Genomic DNA, 21,447 nt, shown 5'->3' on the forward strand with positions numbered 1-21,447 from the left:
TCCAGCTATCCAATGCAACAGGTACTTGCGTTAGCAGTATGGTTCCCATGGGAATCAAGCCCGTGGGTCCAAGAAATAGGGCTGCTCTCAGAAGCCCTTTCGGGGCTTGCCTGGTAAAGGCCTGGTCAGACAGGCCCGGAGGGAATCTAGGATGTCCAATAATTGGGGTCATAGGAGAAGGGAAGTTAGTCAGGTGGGAAAGGTAAAAAAAACTATCCATCTCGGCGAGCGAGGGGCCAATTAATGGGTGAGTAGTCACACAGGGCTCCAATGGCCTCCCCGCCCAAGGCAGACCAGCCAGTGGAACCCGCGCCATCTCCTGCTCTAGCTTGACCCATAGCTTCAGTTCCCCATGCCGGTGTCTTATCACATATGGTCCCCCATCGGATAGTGTCCGCTGTGTACTGCGCATGCGCAGTACACAGCAACACAGATTCCAAAAATTGCGAGCATGAACGGCACCTGCGCACTGAGTACAGGTTCTATCCCCACTATCCAAGTGGACATAGAGTAAGAATATAAAAGAGCCGAGCGCAGCGAAGCCAAGCCCGAAGCGTGGCGAGCGAAGCTCGCCTGCGAGGGGCCCTCTAACCACTTTCAGACCGGACCAATTTGCTGGTCAAAGACCAGACCACTTTTTGCGATTCGGCACTGCGTCGCTTTAACTGACAATTGCGCGGTCGTGTGACGTGGCTCTCAAACAAAATTAACGTCCTTTTTTTCCCACAAATAGAGCTTTCTTTTGGTGGTATTTGATCACCCCTGCGGTTTTTATTTTTTGCGCTATAAACAAAAATAGAGCGACAATTTTGAAAAAAACGCATTATTTTTTTACCTTTTGTTATAATAAATATCCCCCAAAAATATATAAAAAAACATTTTTTTCCCTCAATTTAGGCCAATACGTATTCGTCTACATATTTTTGGTAAAAAAAATCGCAATAAGCGATTATTGATTGGTTTGCGCAAAAGTTATAGCGTTTACAAAATAGGGATAGTTTTATAGCATTTTTATTAATAATTTTTAATTATTTTATTTTTACTAGTAATGGCGGCGATCTGCGATTTTTATTGTGACTGCGACATTGTCGGGGACCCATCGGACATTTTTGACACATTTTTGGGACCATTGTCATTTATACAGTAATCACTGCTATATAAATGCAGTGATTCCTGTGTAAATGACACTGGCAGTGAAAGGGTTAACCAGTGGGTGGCAGTGTAGGGGTTAAGTGTTCCTAGGGGAGTGTTACTAACTGTGGGGGGGTTGGGCTTTCATTTAGTGTACACTGATCTCTGCTCCAATCACATGGAGCAGAGATCAGCGTCACTAGTTGCTAGGCAGAATGAGAAAATGTTGTTTATACAGCATTTCCTCACTTCCGCGGCTCCGTGAGACGATCGCGGGGATGCCCGCGGCGATCGAGTCCGCGGGTCCCGCGACCGGACTCACGGGGGTCCCGACCAGCGCGGCGGCAACGAATATTGGACGTACATGTACGCCAATATGCCTGCCCGTGCCATGCTGTCGACGCACATCGTCGTGCGCTGGTCGGGAAGTGGCTAATATTCACAACCCTATGTCCGCTTGGATGGTGGGGCTACCACCTCCACTCACCGCGCAGGAGCCGTTCAGCTTCGGAGTACACAGCGGACACTATATCATGGCCGGACAGTATATGGCAGAACACCGGCACCAGTCAACCACCGGTGTCATGTGCCTCGCTGTGTAATATAGAGCAGGGTCCGGGAAGCCAATACCTCCCCGCAATTTCGGTCGCAATAGCATTGCCCTACCAATACGCATATGTTTTCCGCGCCAGAGGAACTTGATAAAGATTGAGCGAACCGAATGAAAGAAAGTCTGGGGTATTTTGATAGGTAAGGCTTGTAGTAGATACAGAAGTCGTGGCAACGCGTTCATCTTCAACACATTACAGCGTCCGAAACATGACAGAGCTAGTGGGTCCCATCTTTTAAGGTCCGCTGTAAGCCCATAGGCTTCCTTTTATGTTGTTGGCTTTGTCTGTTGTTCTCAAGGCGACCATCTTGGCGTTTGTCAAGAGGGTTAGGCGTGTCTTGAAGAGAACGCTTACGGCCACATCAACCTGAAAGCACCCGATCTCGTCTGATTTCAGAGGCTAAGCAGCGTCAGGCCTGGTTAGTACCTGGATGGGAGACTGCCTGGGAAGACCAGGTGCCATAGAAGGATCTGGTCTGGTTAGTGTCTTGATTGGGAGATCGCCTGGGAATACTGGATGCCATAGGCTTCTTTTTATGTTGTTGGCTTTGACCTGTTTTTTTTAGCTTGTTTCCCAAGGTGACCATCTTGGCCTTTGTCAAGAGGCTTCAGAGTGCCCAAAGAGAGTGCCTACAGCCAAATCACCCTGAAAGAGCCTAATCTCATCTGATCTCGGAGGCTAAGCAGCGATGGGCCTGGTTAGTACCTGGATGGGAGAAAGCTTGGGAATACCAGGTGCCGTAGGCTTCTCATTATGTTGTCGCGTTGACCTGTTTTTTTTCCCTTGTTTCCCAAGGTGACCATCTTGGCATGTGTCAAGAGGGTTGAGAGTGCACAAAGAAATTGCCTATGGGCACAACACCCTGAAAGCGCCCAATCTCGTTTGGTCTCAGAGGCTAAGCAGGGTTGGGCCTGGTTTGTACCTGGATGGGAGACCGCCTGGGTTTTCCAGATGCCGCAGGCTTCTTTTTATGTTGTTGGTGTTGACCTGTTTTTTTCGCTTGTTTCCCAAAGGGATCATCTTGGCATTTGTCAAGAGGGTTGAGAGTGCCTAAAGAGATCGCTTACAGCCACATCACCCTGAAAGCACCCTATCTCTTCTGATCTCAGAGGCTAAGAAGGGTTGGGCCTAGTTAGTACTTGAATGGGAGACGGCCTTGGAATACCAGGTGCCGTATTCTTCTTTTTATGTTGTTGGCGTTGACCTGTTTTTTTTCGCTTGTTTCCCAGGGTGACTATCTTGGCATTTTTCAAGAGGGATGAGAGTGCCCAAAGAGATTGCCTATGGGCACATCCCCCTGAAAGCGCCCAATCTCTGCTGATCTCAGAGGCTAGAAAGGGTCGCGCCTTGTTAATACCTGGATGGGAGACCGCCTGGAAATACTAGGTGCGGTAGGCTTCTTTTTATGTTGTTGGTGTTGACTTGTTTTTTTTGTTTGTTTCCTAAGGTGACCATCTTGGCATTTGTCAAGAGGGTTGAGCGTGCCTGAAAAAATCTACTATGGCTGCATCACCCTGAAAGAGCCAAATCTCATTTGATCTCAGAGCAGGGCCGGCGCTACCACTAGGCGAAGTAGGCAGCCGCCTAGGGCGCACTACCACCTAGGGCGCAACTACGGCCTCTGCCCAGTGTGAGCTCCTCTTCTGCTCTCTCGCCCCCCCTGTGGTGTTCCACCGGCGCCACCAATCCCCCATGTTTCCCGCTGAGCGCCCCACCGTACTCATCTCACAGCGCCGCTCCGGGACTCCTTTGCTCCAGCCTGTCCCTCTGGAGCTGCGCTGTGTGTCTGTGTGAGTGCAGCGGAGGGGCGGGGCTCGGCGGAGATGGGAGCTTCGAGAGGTCGGTCAGCTGACCTCCTGCCCGGCGGGGACATCATGGAGCGGGGTTGACGGCGCTGGCCTGGTCCCGGCGGGGATATGATGGAGGCGGAGCGGATGGATGGCGCTGGTGTGGCCCCGGCGGAGCGGGTGGACGGCGCTGGTGTGGCCCCGGCGGAGCGGATGGATGGCGCTGGCAGTGCGGAGGAGTCGGAGAGGCCCGGTGGGATGATGGTCGCTGAAGGCAGCATCAAAGAGCAGAGGTAAGGAGGAGGATGGATCCATTGAGCTGTATGGAGGGGGTTTGTGTGTGAGTAATGCAGGAAGTAGGAGTCAGGTAGGTCAGTGTGATGTGTGTCAGTGTCATGCCAGTGTGGTGTGTCTGTGTATGTGTCATGTCAGTGTGATGTGTCTGTGTATGTGTCATGTCAGTGTGATGTGTCTGTGTATGTGTCATGCCAGTGTGATGTGTCTGTGTATGTGTCATGTCAGTGTGATGTGTCTGTGTATGTGTCATGTCAGTGTGATGTGTCTGTGTATGTGTCATGTCAGTGTGATGTGTCTGTGTATGTGTCATGTCAGTGTAATGTGTCAGTGTATGTGTCATGTCAGTGTAATGTGTCAGTGTATGTGTCATGCCAGTGTGATGTGTCAGTGTATGTGTCGTGTCAGTGTATGTGTCATGTCAGTGTAATGTGTCAGTGTATGTGTCATGTCAGTGTAATGTGTCTGTGTATGTGTCATGTCAGTGTGATGTGTCTGTGTATGTGTCATGTCATTGTGATGTGTCTGTGTATGTGTCATGCCAGTGTGATGTGTCAGTGTATGTGTCATGTCAGTGTATGTGTCATGTCAGTGTAATGTGTCAGTGTATGTGTCATGTCAGTGTGATGTGTCAGTGTATGTGTCATGTCAGTGTGATGTGTCTGTGTATGTGTCATGTCAGTGTATGTGTCATGTCAGTGTGATGTGACTGTGTATGTGTCATGCCAGTGTGATGTGTCTGTGTATGTGTCATGCCAGTGTGATGTGTCAGTGTATGTGTCATGCCACTGTATGTGTCATGCCAGTGTGATGTGTCGTGTCAGTGTATGTGTCGTGTCAGTGTAATGTGTCAGTGTATGTGTCGTGTCAGTGTATGTGTCATGTCAGTGTATGCGTCAGTGTATGCGTCAGTGCCATTTTATGTGTCAGGGTATGTGTTTTCAGGGTATGTGTTTTCAGGGTATGTGTTTTCAGGGTATATGTTTTCAGGGTATGTGTTTTCAGGGTAGGTGTCAGCGTGATGGTCAGTGTAGGTGTCAGCGTGATGGTCAGTGTAGGTGTCAGCGTGATGGTCAGTGTAGGTGTCAGCGTGATGGTCAGTGTAATTGGCAGTGTAGGTGCCAGGTGGGTTGGTGTAGGTGCCAGGTGGGTCGGTGTAATTATCAGGTGGGTCAGTGTAGGGGTCAATGTGATGTGAGTAGTGCAGGAAGTAGGAGTCAGGTGGATTAGTTTATGTGTCAGGGGGTCAGTGTAGGGGTCAGATAGGTCATGTGTAGCAAGGGCAGGGTAAGGTGGAGTCATGGGCGCAGCCGGGGGGGGTGGCAAAATTAGGTTTTCGCCTAGGGTGTCAACGATCCTTGCACCAGCCCTGTCTCAGAGGCTAAGCAGGGTTGGGACCTGGTTAGTACCGGGATGGGAGACCGCCTGGGATTTCTCGATGCCAAAGGCTTTTTTTTTAAGTTGTTGGCATTGACTTATTTTTTTTTTTTTGTTTTATTCTTTTATTAAGTATAAGTAGAACAACATAAATATAACAGTCAACCATACAGCATGACCCAGAGTCACAATTACATGGTAACAAAAAATAGGCAGCCAAATAACTCTGGGTTCTCAGAGGGGAGTCCTAGAGTTTCATGCAGAAAAGAGAGAAACCCCACCTCCGACATGTAGTACAGTATAACTAATGCAGCTCCGTTCGGACAAATGTAATCATGGAGAACAACTGGGACCACAGCGAGCCAGCTTATCATGACCTACGTGAACCAGAGTAAAATATGAGCCGGTCGTGTCCAGAACCCTGGGGTTCTTCTGGGTACCAAAGGCTAGTAAGGAGACAAGGCATAGTCAAAAGGGAGGACGGGGGAAGAAGAGAGTGCAAAGACGGAGAGAGAAGAGGGGGGGGGATGGCGGCAGGGAAAAAAAGAAAAATAAAGACAAAAAGGGAAAGGGGGGAATGCCACCCAGGGCAGACTTGGCCTACGTAGGTAAACGTTAGATGTTCAGTCGTTTTCTGGGACAGGGGCGCTGCTCACCTCCCAAATGTAGTCTCAAGTACCAGTAAAATACCTCCAGGGCCTCCATGTAACACTAAATGCCTCTTCAGTGTTGTGAAGGGTGGCGGTCAATTCTTCCATCCGGAGAATATGATTGACTTTGGAATACCACAGCACCTTGGATGGGGGCTGAGGCTGCCTCCACAGTGTGGGAATGCAGGCCCGGGCAGCGTTCAGGAGTTGCATCGTGAGGGTTTTTTTGTATTTTCGAACAGGCTGTTTTTATTGTCCCGGTCACCTCCACCCAAAAGTTCCTCAAGGCCGGGCATGCCCAGAAAATGTGTCCCATGGTCCCCGTATCTGAATTGCACCTCCAACAAACATCCGGAATCGATCTATTCATTTTATTCAGAAGGTATGGGACTCTATACCAGCGTGAGACTATCTTGTATCCTGATTCTTGATATTGGTTTGCGATGGAAGCTTTATGTACTAATGTCAGGATCTTCCCTATCTGTTGTGGGGTAAATGTGATGCCAAATGCAATCTCCCATTTGTGGATAAATGGTGGGGTCGACTCCTCCTCCTGACTACTTAATAGGTTGTACAGGAGGGAGAGGGTGTGTTGCACAGGTTCCTTTTTGTGACAGATGGATTCATAGGGCGTCAGGTCTCTAGGAGTGTAGGGGGCCCTTTGTATGGCCAGAAGAAAGTGACGAAGTTGATAAGCATTAAACAAGTCAAGCGGAGGGTCAGAAAGCTCGGCGACAGTTTGCGTGGTCGGGAGCCCTCCCGTGGACCACACCTCTCCCAGACGCTGTTTCCCCACCACTGTCAACTGTCGCAGTTTCTTGTTGGTAAATCCCGGTGGGAAGTCTGGATTACCTATAACCGGAGTCATTGGTGACGGCAGGGGAGCAATGTGTGTGCAGCGGAACAACCTCCGCACAACAGCCAACGTAGCTCCCACTACGGGGTGATCTCTGAGGTCTTTTGGTAGGGAGGACAGGAGCCACGGGGAGGTCAATAGGGGAATGGATCCATCCTCAATCTCCATCTCCACCCACTGCTTGTGGTGGCCATTACAATGCCAATCAACGACTCTCGCTAGCAGAGTCGCTCTGTTGTATTGTCTCAGATCTGGGAGACCCAGACCCCCCTTGTCCTTTGGTCTGGCAAGCAATTGCAAACGGGCTCTGGGCGGTTTGCGCGCCCAAATAAAGTCCCGGAGCAGCACCTGCAGATGTCTGAAAAAGATTGGGGGTAACCGGATCGATAATGTCTGGAACAAGTATAAGATCCGCGGGAGGGCCGTCATTTTGAATGCATTACAGCGCCCGAACCAGGTCAGTGTTAAATCATGCCAGTTTCCCAAATCAGATTTCAGTCTATTCAGGAGAGGAAGAAAATTAAGCGGGTACAATTGCACCAAATCCGCTGCGATGTCAACGCCCAGGTAACGTATAGATTTTTCAGCTCAGTAGAATGGAAAAGCGGAGCGTAGCCTCTTGGCCTCACCATCCGGGACCGATATATTCAATACAGCCGATGGTGCAATTGATTTTATAGTTTGATAGGCTGCCGTATCGCCGGAGAGCCACGAGTATATTGGGAAGCGAAATGTGTGGATTGGAGACGAAAAAAATTAGATCGTCAGCGTACGCCGCAATTTTGTGGTGTGCCGAGGGTTTGGATATGCCAGTAATATTCGGGTCATTCCGAACGTGACACATAAGTGGTTCCAGTGTCAGAATAAAAATTAGGGGAGACAGAGGGCACCCCTGCCTCGTCCCATTAGTGATGGGGAAAGAGTCCGAGCACTCTGAAAGCACCCAATCTCGTCTGATCTTGGAGGCTAAGAAGAGTCAGGCCTGGTTAGTACCTGGATGGGAGACCACCTGGGAATACCAGTTATTGTAGGCTTCTTTTTATGTTGTTGGCCTTGATTCGTTTTTTTTTTTTTTTCGCTTGTTTCCCAAGGTGACCATCTTGGCATTTGTCAAGAGGGTTGAGAGTGCCCAAAGAGATTGCCTATGGGCACATAAGCCTGAAAGCGCCCGATCTCCTCTGATCTCAGAGGCTAAACAGGGTCGGGCCTTGCTAGTACCTGGATTGGAGACCACCTGGGAATACTAGGTGCTGAAGGCTTATTTTTATGTTGTTGGCGTTGACTTGTTTTTTTTTTTTTGTTTGTTTACCAAGGTGACCATCTTGGTGTTTGTCAAGAGGGTTGAGAGTGCTTGAAGAGCTCGCCTATGGCCACATAACCCTGAAAGCACCAGATCTCGTCTGATCTCAGAGACTAAACAGGGTCGGGCCTTGTTAATACCTGGATGGGAGACCACCTGGGAATACTAGGTGCTGTAGACTTCTTCTCATGTTGTTGGCGTTGACTTGATTTTTTTGTTTGTTTCCCAAGGTGACCATATTGGCGTTAGTCAAGGTTGAGAGTGCCTGAAGAAATCTCCTACGGCCACACCACCCTAAAAGAGCCCAATCTCATCTGATCTCAGAGGCTAAGCAGGGTTGGGACCAGTTTAGTACCTGGATGGGAGACCGCCTGGGATTTCCAGATGCCGTAGGCTTCTTTTTATGTTGTGGCCGTTGACCTATTTTTTTCCGCTTGTTTCCAAGGTGACCATCTTGGTGTTTGTCAAGAGAGTTGAGAGTGCCAGAAGATATCGGCTACGGCCACATCGCCCTGAATCTGTTCCATCTCGTCTGATCTTGGAGGCTAAGCAGGGTCAGGCCTGGTTAATGCCTGGATGGGAAACCGCCTGGGAATACCAGGTGTCGTAGGCTTCTTTTTTTTTTCAAATATAATTTTTTCTCCAAATAGGGGAAGACGGTCCCCCGAGTACATAATGCAACAGAGAAATACAGAGCAAAAAGCAGCTGAACAATACTTGATACAGGTATATTCGCAACTGTGAGTCTGCCTTCCATCAATCACAATGATTCGAGGCACGGATAAAGTACTGTACCAAGATCCAGGGTCACACAAACCCCCAGGTCCCTCCGGCATAATCCATCCAGAGGGGGGTGTGGGGCCGTCATTCCCAATTTTCCACTCTTTCCAAAAGAGAGAGGGGGTGGAGGGGGTGAGAGATAGGGGAGGTAGGCAGAAAAGAGAAGGGTTGAAAGATCAGAAAAGGAGAAGAGGGGACGAGACACGATGGCAGCCACTGTCCAAGGGGCCAGTCAAGGAAAGCTCAGAGCACTAAGGCGATAGCAGGCGACATCCTTCCAGTGAGAATATAAAGGTATTCCAGATGTCTCAGGTTTGTTTAAAAAATTCTTGTATACCTTGTGATGTGAGGATCAAGTCCTCCATTTTTTTTAATGTCCTCTATTTTCTTAAGCCAGTGAGTAATGAAAGGGGGGGAACATTTTTTCCAATAGAGAGGGATGCAGGATTTCGCCGCATTTATCACATGACGTAAAATAGATTTTTTTGTACTTCTTAATGGGAATCTGTGAATGGTGCAAGAGAAAGAATGCAGCCTCCTCCTGGATGGAGAAGTCTGTGAATTTTTGTGTTATGCATCGGATCTCTGTCCAGAAGTCCACCAAGCTGAGGCAGGACCAAAAAATGTGCAGCAACGTGCCCTCTTCTTCTCCACACCTCCAGCATATGTTCGAGGAAGAGGAGAAACATTTCTGCAGCTTTGATGGTGTCAAATACCACCTGGTGAGAAGTTTAAAATTCGTCTCCTGTATCTTCGTGCACAGCGACATTTTGAGAGCCAAAGTGATAATGCGTTGTCTCTGTGCTGGGGAAAATTAGCAATTAAGGTCCTTTTCCCAGTTGGACAGACAGGTTAAGTGTGGGTAATCTGTTTGAGAGAGAATGTGGGCCAAAGGGCCTTCGCTCCTGCATAGAGTCTCAAACTCCGTCTGAGGGCGGGCGAACGTTTGAGGATTGGGGATGGAATGGAGAAAATGATGTCGTTGCGCCGCTCTCCAAAAAGGCAGTTGGAAAAGCCCTGTCGGATCTGTTAGGATTGAGAAAGAAGGCCATTTTCCATCAATGACGAATTTAGACGCATTGTCTAGGTTGGAATTTCTAAGTGGGTCCCCAGTTCAAAGGTTGGATGGCCACGTATAGGGAATAGGGGGGAAGTCAAAGACGTGAGTGTGTTTTGGGTAGCGATCAGGTGACTGACTTTCAACTAAGCCCCTATAGTGGGATGTGACATAAATTCTGTGGGTAAATACTTATAGCACTACATGGCGCTTCTTAGCGGAATTCGGGAGTGAGCTTAGAAAGTTTGTTTCGATTCCAGTCCAATACACGGCCCAGATGGGAGGCCAGGTAGTAGCGTCGCAAGTTAGGGAGAACCAACCCTCCCTGTTGTTTAGACAATGTCAGCTGTGACCGCTTAAGTCTGGGATTTTTGTGGGCCCAGTTAAATTGAGTGAGCAAGGATTGAGCTTGCTTAAAAAACAGGACTGGAATCTGGATCGGGAGAGCTTGGAAAAGATAAGTAAATTTAGGGAGTATGTTCATTTTAATGAGATTGCATCTGCTGAACCAGGAATGGAGGCCAGAATGCCACCCGTGAAGCAAACTGCGGATCTTAGTGACAAGGGGTGGGGGGAAGTTCAACATAAACGTACGCGCGATGTCCGGTGGAATGTAAGTACGTGAGTATATCTTACTTATCCATGCCAGCATCCGTTCACTCAGACCTATATGGCAAAGGACCGAGAACATTAATGTCCATTTGACCCGATCAAAAGCCTTCTCGACATCAGTACTCATGAAAAGACAAGGGGTCCCAGATGACTTTGCTTTACGGATCAGGGTAAGCACCTTAGTGGTGTTGGCCTTATCTTCCCTGGTGGGAATAAAACCTAACTGGTCAATATGTATAAGGGACTACAAGTGATGTGCCAATCACGTGGCGAGGAGTTAGAGAATAGTTTTAGGACCGAATTTTGGAGGGAAATGGGTCTGTAGCTCCCACATAGGCCCGGGTCTTTGCCCTCCTTAGGTATCAACGAGATGTGGGCTCTAAGGGTATCCTCAGGAAAATCCCCATTTGAGCTCAGAGTATTAAATAAATTCACCAAGCGCGGGCCGAGAATAGGGAGGAAGGTCTTAAAGTATTGTGCGGTATATCCGTCAGGGCCCGGAGCCTTACCCACCTTCGGAGGTCCCACGGCCGTCTGGACTTCTTCCAGTGTGATCGGGTCCTCCAAGTACTCCCGTGATTCCGATGAGAGGGTTGGTAGACCAGAACCGGTTACATATCTGTCTATATTGTCCTGTCCAGACCCTGAATCGGGCAGGTTGTAGAGATCAGAGTAACATTTTTCAAAGACTTCAACTATTTGGGTTGGGGTAGAGGCCCTCTGGCCATTCTCATCTATCAACTGTGGTATGTAAGAGCAAGATTTCAACTCCTTTACCGACCTGGCTAAGATTTTTCTGCATTTGTCCTCTGACTCCTACGTCAGTTTACGACAGAACTGGAGTGCCGCTTTCGCTTTATAATGGAGAAGGACAGCAATATGGGTATGGAGTGTCCCCAATTCAATCTCTAAGGTCCGTAAGGGGGTATGTTTATGTTTCGCTTCCACAGAGGCAAGTTCACGAAACAGATTAGCAAGCTGTTCCTGATAAGTACCCTGCGGAGTACTGACTTGTGAGCCTCCCAAATTATCCCCGGGTCACAGTCCTGCTTTAGTTTTCTTGGAAATAAAGGTTCAATTCCCTGGTCACATCTGCTAAAACTTCCGGTATCTGGATGAGGCTCTCATTAAGGTGCCAGAATAGAGACCTAGGTGAGGGGTAGGGAGCGAGGAGCAAGAGGCAGAAGTGTCAACCGATGGCGAAAGGGGACATTAAAGTCCCCACCTAATATCAATTGGCCCTCCCGAAAGTCACATAATCTGTGCAGGGTAGTTCTGAGGAACGTGTCTTGGTGATCATTGGGAGCGTACACAGTGGCAAATGTAAAAAGGCGCTCTCCAATGTGGCCCCTAAGAAAAAGATATTGGCCCCCAGGGTCCACCAGAGAATCCTGGAGAACCCAGGGGAGCCTGCTAGAGATCAGAATGGAGAGGAGGGGTTAGTAGAGTGGTAGACCTTAGGGAAGGATCTCGACCATAGAAAGGGGAGGCTAGTATTTTTAAAATGTGTTTCTTGTATAAAGGCCACATCAGTACAGGATGTGTTCAGTTTTCCCAGGAGGATCCACCGTTTTTCAGGGGAGTTCAGTCCCTTAACGTTTAGAGAGGTGACCTTGACTGAGTCTCCCATCGCTCCTCGGGGAGGGGGAGGGGGACGTCAGAGAAAAGCAAAGAAAGTTGAACCAAGGTAGGTTTTGGGTAGGTAATGTATGGCGGGAACTAAGGGGGAGAAAGGAAGGGCAAATGGAAGGAAAGGTAAAGGGAAAAAGAGGCCGGGCACCCCAACCCCAGGGGGAGAGGGAAATTAAGGGTTGTCCGCACTCAACAGTACAGGAAGGGTATACTAAAACAGCACAATTATGCTATAGCGCTTACCAGATGTACACTGGGTTTAAAGCGCTGTCCTACTTGGGTTATTGGGTAGACAGGTCGGAGAGGGAGCCCCCGAATCCTAGTCCCCCCAGTCCCGGCAGTGGTAAATGTCACGTCTGATACCGCTATGCAAATAAAAGACAATCAGTAACATCAAAGAAACAAAAAACAATAGTATAACCAAAACAGAGGTAGAGCATATAACTGTCAGCACTGAGGGGTCTCCTCGGCTCGCCCTAAACATAGGCATGCACGAGGGAGCCCGTCACAACAGAAAAGGCATCACAGAATGGGATCCACCACCCCCCATCCCATACCCCTAAAGTACATGCAGTCCCCGAACAAATGCATTTCTCCCTTTGGCAGATTGTCCTCTCCTTACCCCCTCTCCCCTGTCCACGCCCCGGGGGGAAAAGGGGCAGGGAAGGGGGGAAAGGGGGAGTGGAAGGGGGGAAAGGGGGAGTGGAAGGGGGAAAGGGGGAGGGAAAGGAGGGAAGGGAAGGGTGGGAAGGGGGGGAAGGGAGGGGGGAAACAGGGGAGAGGGGACAAACATGCAGAAATGTCAAGTCCTTTAGCGCACTCCCACCAGCAAACACCCGGACCCCATAAATTTCAACTCCTCCCCTCCATGGTCACCACATCAAGATGAAAGAGGAGCAGCCCTGGTCGGTGCATGGAAAATCCGGCAGGCAAGGGGCTGGGGCCACCATCCCTCCATCCAATGGGAGACTTCACCCGAGCAGCAGTCCTAGGGCCCGCCAATTAGTGTCTCTCCTGCATCGCCATCGGGGGCTGTGTAGAGCATCCAGAGGGAGGCTGGGACCGCCCAAACAGTAAGGGGTAAATCCTCCAGGGGGGTCCAGAGTCACCCTGGAGGGAAGCAGTGTCTCGTACCAATAGGCTCAATAAATAAGTCATCCAGGGTCCCCGAAAGCTGCAGAAGGCAATGTCGGCAAAGAGTAGGTGGGAGCCAGAGGGGGGGACAAGGGGCACATCCAGGGGGAGGGGACACATATGCGGGAATGTCAAGCCCTTCCAGTACAGCGCATTAGGTATCACTCAGACCCCCCAAAGTGCAACTCCCCCATCTAAGGTCAAGACTCCAGAAGGGAAGATGAGCCGCCCTGGTCTGTACATGAAAGAACCTGCTGCCAAGGGGTTGGGGCCATCATCCCTTCCTCCAATGGGAGATGCCACCGGAATGAAAGCCCTGTGTCCTGTCAAGTGGTGCCCCTCTGACAATGTCGTTGTGGTATATGTGGAGCATCCAGGGAGAGGCAGGGACCACCCAAACAGTGAGGGGTAAAGCCTCCAAGGGGGACCGGTGTCAGACAGGAGGATAGCTGTGTCTTGTACAAGTTGGTTAATTAGACAAGTCATCCAGTGTGTTCCTGTGAGCAGCGGAAAGAAAGGTCGGTAAGGATTATGAATGGGTGGGGGCCAGGGAGTGCATAAAACTGCCACCAGATGACCGGGGCAGAGAGGGCAAGGGGATGAAAGTCAGATCTGGTAGGTGGGGGCGGGGGTGAGGAGTGTCCCTCATATTACTCACGTTGGCCATACCTTGAAGCTGAGCGCTCTGCATACCCAGGACGTTCTTCTGTATAATCTAGCCTATCTGTATACATTAGCCTGTCTTTTGTACACATTAGTCGGTCCTCTGTATACACTAGTCTGTCTGTATACACTAGTGTATACAGATAAACTAGATTATACAGAAGAACGTCCTGGGTATGCAGAGATGGAGGCTAGGGTATACAGAGAGAGAGGCTAGAGTATGCATACTTGCTAGTGTATACAGACGGACTAGTGTATACAGAAGACCGGCTAGTTTATATAGGGAGGCTAATGTGTGCAAAAGACAGGCTAGTGTATACAAATAGGCTAGATTATAGAGAAGAACATCTTGGGTATGCAGAGAGAGAGGCTGGGTTACACAGAGAGGCTGGTGTATGCAGACTTGCTAGTGTATACAGACGGACTAGTGTATAGAGAGGCTTGGGTATACAGAGAGCTAATGTATAAAGAGCAGCTAGTGTATACAAAAGACATCCAAGGGTATAAAGAGAGACTCGTGTATGCAGAAGACCGGCTAGTTTATACAGAGAGGCTAAAGTGTACAAAACACAGGCTAGATTATACAGAAGAACGTCATGGTTATGCAGAGATGGAGGCTAGGGTATACAGAGAGAGAGACTGTGTTACACAGAGAGGCAGGAGTATGCAGACTTGCTAGTGTATACAGATGGACTAGTGTATACAGTAGACCGGCTAGTTTATACAGAGAGGCTAATGTGTACAAAAGACAGGCTAGTGTATACAGATAGGCTAGATTATACATAAGAAGGTCCTGGTTATGCAAGAGATGAAGGCTAGGGTATGCAGAGAGAGAGGCTTGGTTACACAGACTTGCTAATGTATACAGACGGACTAGTGTATACAGAGGACCGGCTAGTTTATATAGAGAGGCTAATGTGTACAAAAGACAGGCTAGTTTATACAGATAGGCTAGATTATACAAAAGAACGTCCTGGGTATGCAGAGATGGAGGCTAGGGTATACAGAGAGAGAGTGAGGCTGGGTTACACAGAGAGGCAGGAGTATGCAGACTTGCTAGTGTATACAGGGGGACTAGTGTAATACAGAAGACCGGTTAGTTTATACAGAGAGGCAAATGTGTACAAAAGACAGGCTAGTGTATACAAATAGGCTAGATTATAGAGAAGAACGTCCTGGGTATGCAGAGATGGATGGCTAGTGTATACAGATAGGCTAGATTATACAGATAGGCTAGATTATAGAGAAGAACGTCCTGGGTATGCAGAGAGAGCAGTTGGGTTACAAAGAGAGGCTAGTGTAGGCAGACTTGCTAGTGTATACCGGTGCACTAGTGTATACAGAGAGGCTTGGGTATACAGAGAGCTAATGTATAAAGAGATGCTAGTGTATACCGACGGACTAGTGTATACAGAGGACCGGCTAGTTTATACAGAGAGGTTAATGTGTACAAAAGACAGGCTAGTTTATACAGATAGGCTAGATTATACAGAAGAACGTCCTTGGTATGCAGAGATGGAGGCTAGGGTATACAGAGAGAGAGAGCGAGGCTGGGTTACACAGAGAGGCAGGAGTATGCAGACTTGCTAGTGTATACAGATGGACTAGTGTATACAGTAGACCGGCTAGTTTACACAGAGAGGCTAATGTGTACAAAAGACAGGCTAGTGTATACAGATAGGCTAGATTATGCAGAAGAAGGTCCTGGTTTATGCAAGAGATGGAGGCTAGGGTATGCAGAGAGAGAGGCTTGGTTACACAGACTTGCTAGTGTATACAGACGGACTAGTATATACAGAGGACCGGCTAGTTTATACAGAGAGGTTAATGTGTACAAAAGAAAGGCTAGTTTATACAGATAGGCTAGATTATACAGAAGAACGTCCTGGGTATGCAGAGATGGATGGCTAGTGTATACAGATAGGCTAGATTATACAGATAGGCTAGATTATACAGAAGAACGTCCTGGGTATGCAGAGATGGAGGCTAAGTTATACAGAGAGAGAGGCTAGAGTACGCATACTTGCTAGTGTATACAGATGGACTAGTGTATACAGAGGACCGGCTAGTTTATACAGAGAGGCTAATGTGTACAAAAGACAGGCTAGTGTATACAAATAGGCTAGATTATAGAGAAGAACGTCCTGGGTATGCAGAGATGGAGGCTGGGTTACACAGAGAGGCTAGTGTATGCAAGCTTGCTAGTGTATACAGACGGACTAGTGTATACAGTAGACCAGCTAGTTTATACAGGGAGGCTTATGTCTACAGAAGACCGGCTAGTGTATACACATAGGCTAGATTATAGAGAAGAACGTCCTGGGTATGCAGAGATGGAAGCTAAGGTATACAGAGAGAGAAGTTGAGTTACAAAGAGAGTATAGTGTAGGCAGACTTGCTAGTGTATACCGGTGGACTAGTGTATACAGAGAGGCTTGGGTATACAGAGAGCTGTATATGTATATGTATAAAGAGATGCTAGTGTATACAAAAGACAACCAAGAGTAGACAGTGAGGATCGTGTATACAGAAGACCGGTTACAGAGAAGCTAATTTGTACAAAAGACAGGCTAGTGTATACAGATAGGCTAGATTATACAGAGGAAGGTCCTGGGTATGCAGAGATGTAGGCTAGGGAATCCAGAGAGAGACTGTGTTACACAGAGAGGCTAGAGTATGCAGAAGAACGGCTATTTTTTTTTACAGATAGGCTTGTGTATACAGAACACAGTCTGGGGAATTCAGTGAGGCTAGTGTATGCAGAGAGGCTGGGACACCGAGACTATTGTAAAAAGAAGGCAGGCTAGTGTATATAGATTACGGGCACCTGTATACAGAAGACAGAGAGGCTAGTCTATATTGAGTGGCTGGTGTACACAGAGAGATTAATGTATACAGAAAAGCTAGCGTGTAAAGAAGACAGGACTTTATTTTTTGCTAATGCAACTACTTTTGAAACATATAAAGTGCTTTTTTCATATTTTGGTGCTGTTAAAAAGTGGTGTATTGTCAGTGGTGATATCAATGTGACAGTTAATGTGGAGAACTACAACTATTCAAAATAGAGCAAAAGAGTGCTAAGTTTATTTTGTTAAGTCATTGACTGATAGACGTTAAGTAATTGGCCGTTATTGGTTTGGCAGTACATGGTTTATTTTGATGTAAGATAGTTTTATTCTCTACTTATAGCCGAGTTTTAGACGACTTTATTATTAGCATTATTCGCATTATTCATATATATTATGCAGAGTGTAAGTATTGCAGTGAGACGATATTGCTTTTAAAAGATTTGTATTATTATACATAGCATTGTTAGCAGACCAATAGGACAATTTACATGGCTTAATATTGCAGAGCGTAATTTATCAGGAAAGAGATTCAAAGCGTTAGTTGCAGTAGCTTCATAAAACTGAGAAATCGTTGCATTACTCTAAATTTAAAATATGTTCCGGCAGCACTGAAAAGACGATATTAGATGAGTGATCTACACATTTCGTTTACTATTTCAATATACCGGCTAAATGTTAATATGTTAATATGTGCTGCGTGTAAGGTAGAAATTTGATGGTTTATTGTGAGCTGGTTTACCAGGATTTAGAGATAGTAATCTGTTTTTACTAGTAATAAATATAGCAAAATAACTATAACGGGTTTAAGTGGAAATACACGAAATAACAGCAACAACGTGTGTAGGTTTTTATCAATCAAGTTCATTACGTGTCTTTAATCATGTAGTGAATATACCCCAATATTGGAGCACAAGGATGAGAAAGCATAATAACTAACAGAGGATGGCATGGCAAAAAGACAAACTGCATTAGAAATGTGAATATGAATTAGAGTTGAAATGCCAATCTCCAGGGCTACGTACAGCAAGGTGTGAGCTAAGCAGCTAAATATTCTGCAATAGCAGAGATTAAGTATTGCAGTCGAAATGAGATCGGAAGCGTTAGTTGCAGTAGCTCCAAAATGACTGAGAAATCATTTCATTACTCTAAATGTAAAAGTTATCCCGGTAGCACTGAGTGGACTGATATTAGATGAGTGATCGTTCTAGTACAAATTCAGTTTCCTATAGCAGAGAGATACCAGCTAAATGTGAGACGAGCAATTAAACTGTTCACGGTAGCTTTGCATTACTCTTAATATGTGCAGCGTGTAAAGAAGCAATAAGATGGTTTTGTATTATCCTAAAATTTGCAGTATACGTAATAAAGGTGAGTAGGTAACCTGGATTTAGACATAGCAAACTCTATAATCTAATTTAGCAAAATTAGAAAAGATAATATTGAGACAGTATATACAGGTCGAGTTTAACTGGAAATACACAAAATATCTAGCTTACCTTTACATTGTTCAATAGAGCGTTGCAAAGTAATACCAAGGCAGAATTGTCGGAATAGCAATTAGATGAGATGATTGCTGTAATCATGAAATATCAGCAACGACTAGGTTTCTATCGGATGAGAAAGTATAATAACTGGCAAAGTATGACATGGCAAAGAGACAAATTGCATTAGAGATGTGAGATGGACATGAAATGTCAATCCCCATTGGTTACTTACATGTAAACGCGGCTACATACAGCAAAGTGTGAGCTAAGCAGCTAAAGGGTATTTAAGAGTAAATTGACGTAGCTTGAAAATTCCAACGTGTAAATCGTTCCATTAAATATGTTACGCACGAAGACGGCTTACACTGACTGTTTTCCGTTTCCATTGGTCATCGGCATAATGTATCAGTAACCATGAACATTAATAGTGATAGACAGCTTACATTAGGACGTATGCATGATGTGAATGTAAAATGAATGTAAAATAGTTGCATTATGTGTTATTAATGTAATCAAACTGTATTGCTATGCTTTGCTACTGCAACCACTTCTCAATCAAGTCCCACTGCTTTTCTCACTTTTTGCCGCTGTTAAAAAATGTGTTGCAAGTGTTATGTGTTACAAATGGTCATCAGTGTGACAGTTAATGTGGAGAAAAAGTAATACACAAAATAGAGTCAGAAAGAGAATCCTATTGCATAGAGGTAGCGAGAGATGGTTGCATTAATCTTAATGTGCAGTGTGTAAAAGGTTTTAAAAAGATGGTTTTGTGTGACTTTTGCTTTAACGTAAAATTAGCTGTAGACATTATAATTTGTTACAATGATTTAGAGATAGTAATCTCTATAAAATAATAATTATAAGTATAGCAAAACAAATTAGGAAAATTTTGAGGCAGTATGTATAGTCGAGATATAGTGAATACACAAAAGGGATCAAGGGATAGTAGCAAAGTCAAGGGATAAATGCAAAGGTACTCTATTTAACAGTAAATTGACGTAGCTTGCAAATTCCAACGTGTAAATCGTTCCATTAATTTTGATGCTCAAGAAGACGGCTTACACTGACTGTTTTCCGTTTCCACTGGAAAGAGAATCCTATTGCATAGAGGTAGCGAGAGATGGTTGCATATGGCAGAAAGACGGCTTACACTGCTTTTCTCACATTTTGCTGCGGTAAAAAGAAATGTTTTGTCACTGTGTTTTAACTGTGACAGATGAGGTGGAGAAAAAGAAGTAATACAGAAAATAGAGTCAAACAGTGGAAACTTTATTTGTCATGACAGCTGATACTTGGTTGAGCAATAAAACTGTTTTATTTAGATGTAAGACTAGTTTTATTCTCTACATATAGGGTTTTCAGAGAGTTGTATAATATAGGCGACCAATAGGACATTTAAATGGCTTAATATTGTAGGGAGGAAGTATCGCTGTTCAAAGGTAAGAGATTGAAAGCTTAGCTTGAAAATGGCCGAGAAATAGTTGCGTTAGTCTAAATTTAAAGGATATGCCGGTACCAATGAGAAAGCTTATATTAGACTAGTTGATGTTTGCATTACACAATCCTATTATTATTATTATTATTATTATTATTATTAAGATCCAAGTGCAGAGAGATACTCAGTTAATGTCAGAGATACTCGGTCAATGTCAGAAAAGCAATAAAACTGTTTACATCGTTAGAGAGCGATATTTACATTACTCTTAGTATGTGCAGCATGTCTGGTAGCAAATGGATGGTTTTGTGAACATTTTGCATTAAGGTACAATTAGCGGTAGAACTCATCGAAGTGAATAGATTTAAGCGGATTTTGAGATAGTACTCTCCATTTCTAATAAGAAATATAGAAAAATAAGTCAGGATGGTGTGTCAGGACTGTCACATACTCACAGTCCCGTTACAAATATGCAAAATAGAGCAAAAGAGTACATGGTTTATTTTGATGTATGATAGTTTTATTGCATGCTTGATGTGGATGATTAAAATCGTGTAGTGATCTATATTTAGCATAAGAATGAAAAGGCATAACATGGCAATGAGACAAACTCCATTAGAGATGTGAGCTAGATGAAATGATGAAATGTCTCTGTATAGCCCAGATTGTCTTCTGTTATCACTTAGCATACCCTCTAAATTCACTAGCCTTCTCTATATACACCAGCATGTTTACACTAGCCGGTCTTCTGCATACAATAGCCTGTCTTCGATATACACTAGCCTATGTTCTGAATACACTAGCCCGTCTTCTGTATACATTAGTCTCTCTGTATAAACTAGCATCTCTGTATACCCCAAACTGTCTTCTGTAAAAACTTGTCTCTCTTTATAACCTGTCTAGCCTTTCTTCTGTACACACTAGCTTCTCTGTATACACTAACCAGGCTTCTATATACAATAGCTTCACTCTATGCACTAGCCTCTCTGTATAATCTAGCCTCTCTATATACCCTAGATAGTGTTCTGCATCTCCGTAGTGGTAGCCTCTCCGTAGAAGCCAGCCTTTATTCTGTATTCACTAGCCTTTCTTCTGTATGCTGTAGTCTTCTATATATACTAGCTTCTCTGTACACCCTTGCATCTCTGTAATACACTAAACCCTCTGTATACCACAGCCTGTCTTCTGTATACACTAGACTGTAAACACTAGCTAGAATACACCAGCCTGTCTTCTGTACCCACTAGAATCTCTGTATACACTACCCAGTCTTCTGTATACACTGTCAGCTTGGATGTATACCCAAGCCTGTCTTCTGTATACACTAGTCTCTCTATATGCACTGTCCTATCTGTATACACTCGACTCTCTCTATACACTAACCTCTCTATATACACTAACATCTTTGTATATACTAGCCTCTCTTTAAATTAGCCTCTCTGTGTACCCCAGCCTCATTGTTTACTCTAGCATCTCTGTATACTCAAGCCTATCTGCGTACACGAGTCTGTATTCTGTATTCACTAGCCTGTATTCACTAGCCTTATATATACTAGCTTCTCGCTTCTCTGTACACCCTTGCATCTCTGTACACTAGACTCTCTGAATACACTAAACCCTCAGTATACCACAGCCTGTCTTCTGTATACATTAGACTGTAAAAACTAGCTAGAATACACCAGCCTGTCTTCTTTACCCAATAGACTCTCTGTATGCACTACCCAGTCTTCTGTATACACTGTCAGATTTGATGTATACCCAAGCCTGTCTTCTGTATACACTAGTTTCTCTATAT

At 45.7% G+C, this 21,447-nt stretch overlaps 3 pseudogenes; all 3 read left to right on the forward strand.

The window, feature by feature from the left end:
* The first annotated feature begins 2,369 nt into the window (after positions 1 to 2,369).
* On the forward strand, positions 2,370 to 2,488 carry LOC143949907 (5S ribosomal RNA; annotated as a pseudogene).
* Positions 2,489 to 8,068: 5,580 nt separating this feature from the next.
* Positions 8,069 to 8,187, forward strand: LOC143948961 (5S ribosomal RNA; annotated as a pseudogene).
* Positions 8,188 to 8,282: 95 nt separating this feature from the next.
* On the forward strand, positions 8,283 to 8,402 carry LOC143949762 (5S ribosomal RNA; annotated as a pseudogene).
* Positions 8,403 to 21,447: the final 13,045 nt, after the last annotated feature.

This window comes from Lithobates pipiens, unplaced genomic scaffold (assembly GCF_037356315.1).
Source record: "Lithobates pipiens isolate NorthernLeopardFrog02 unplaced genomic scaffold, aLitPip1_a1.2 Scaffold_30, whole genome shotgun sequence".
NCBI lineage: Eukaryota > Metazoa > Chordata > Amphibia > Anura > Ranidae > Lithobates > Lithobates pipiens.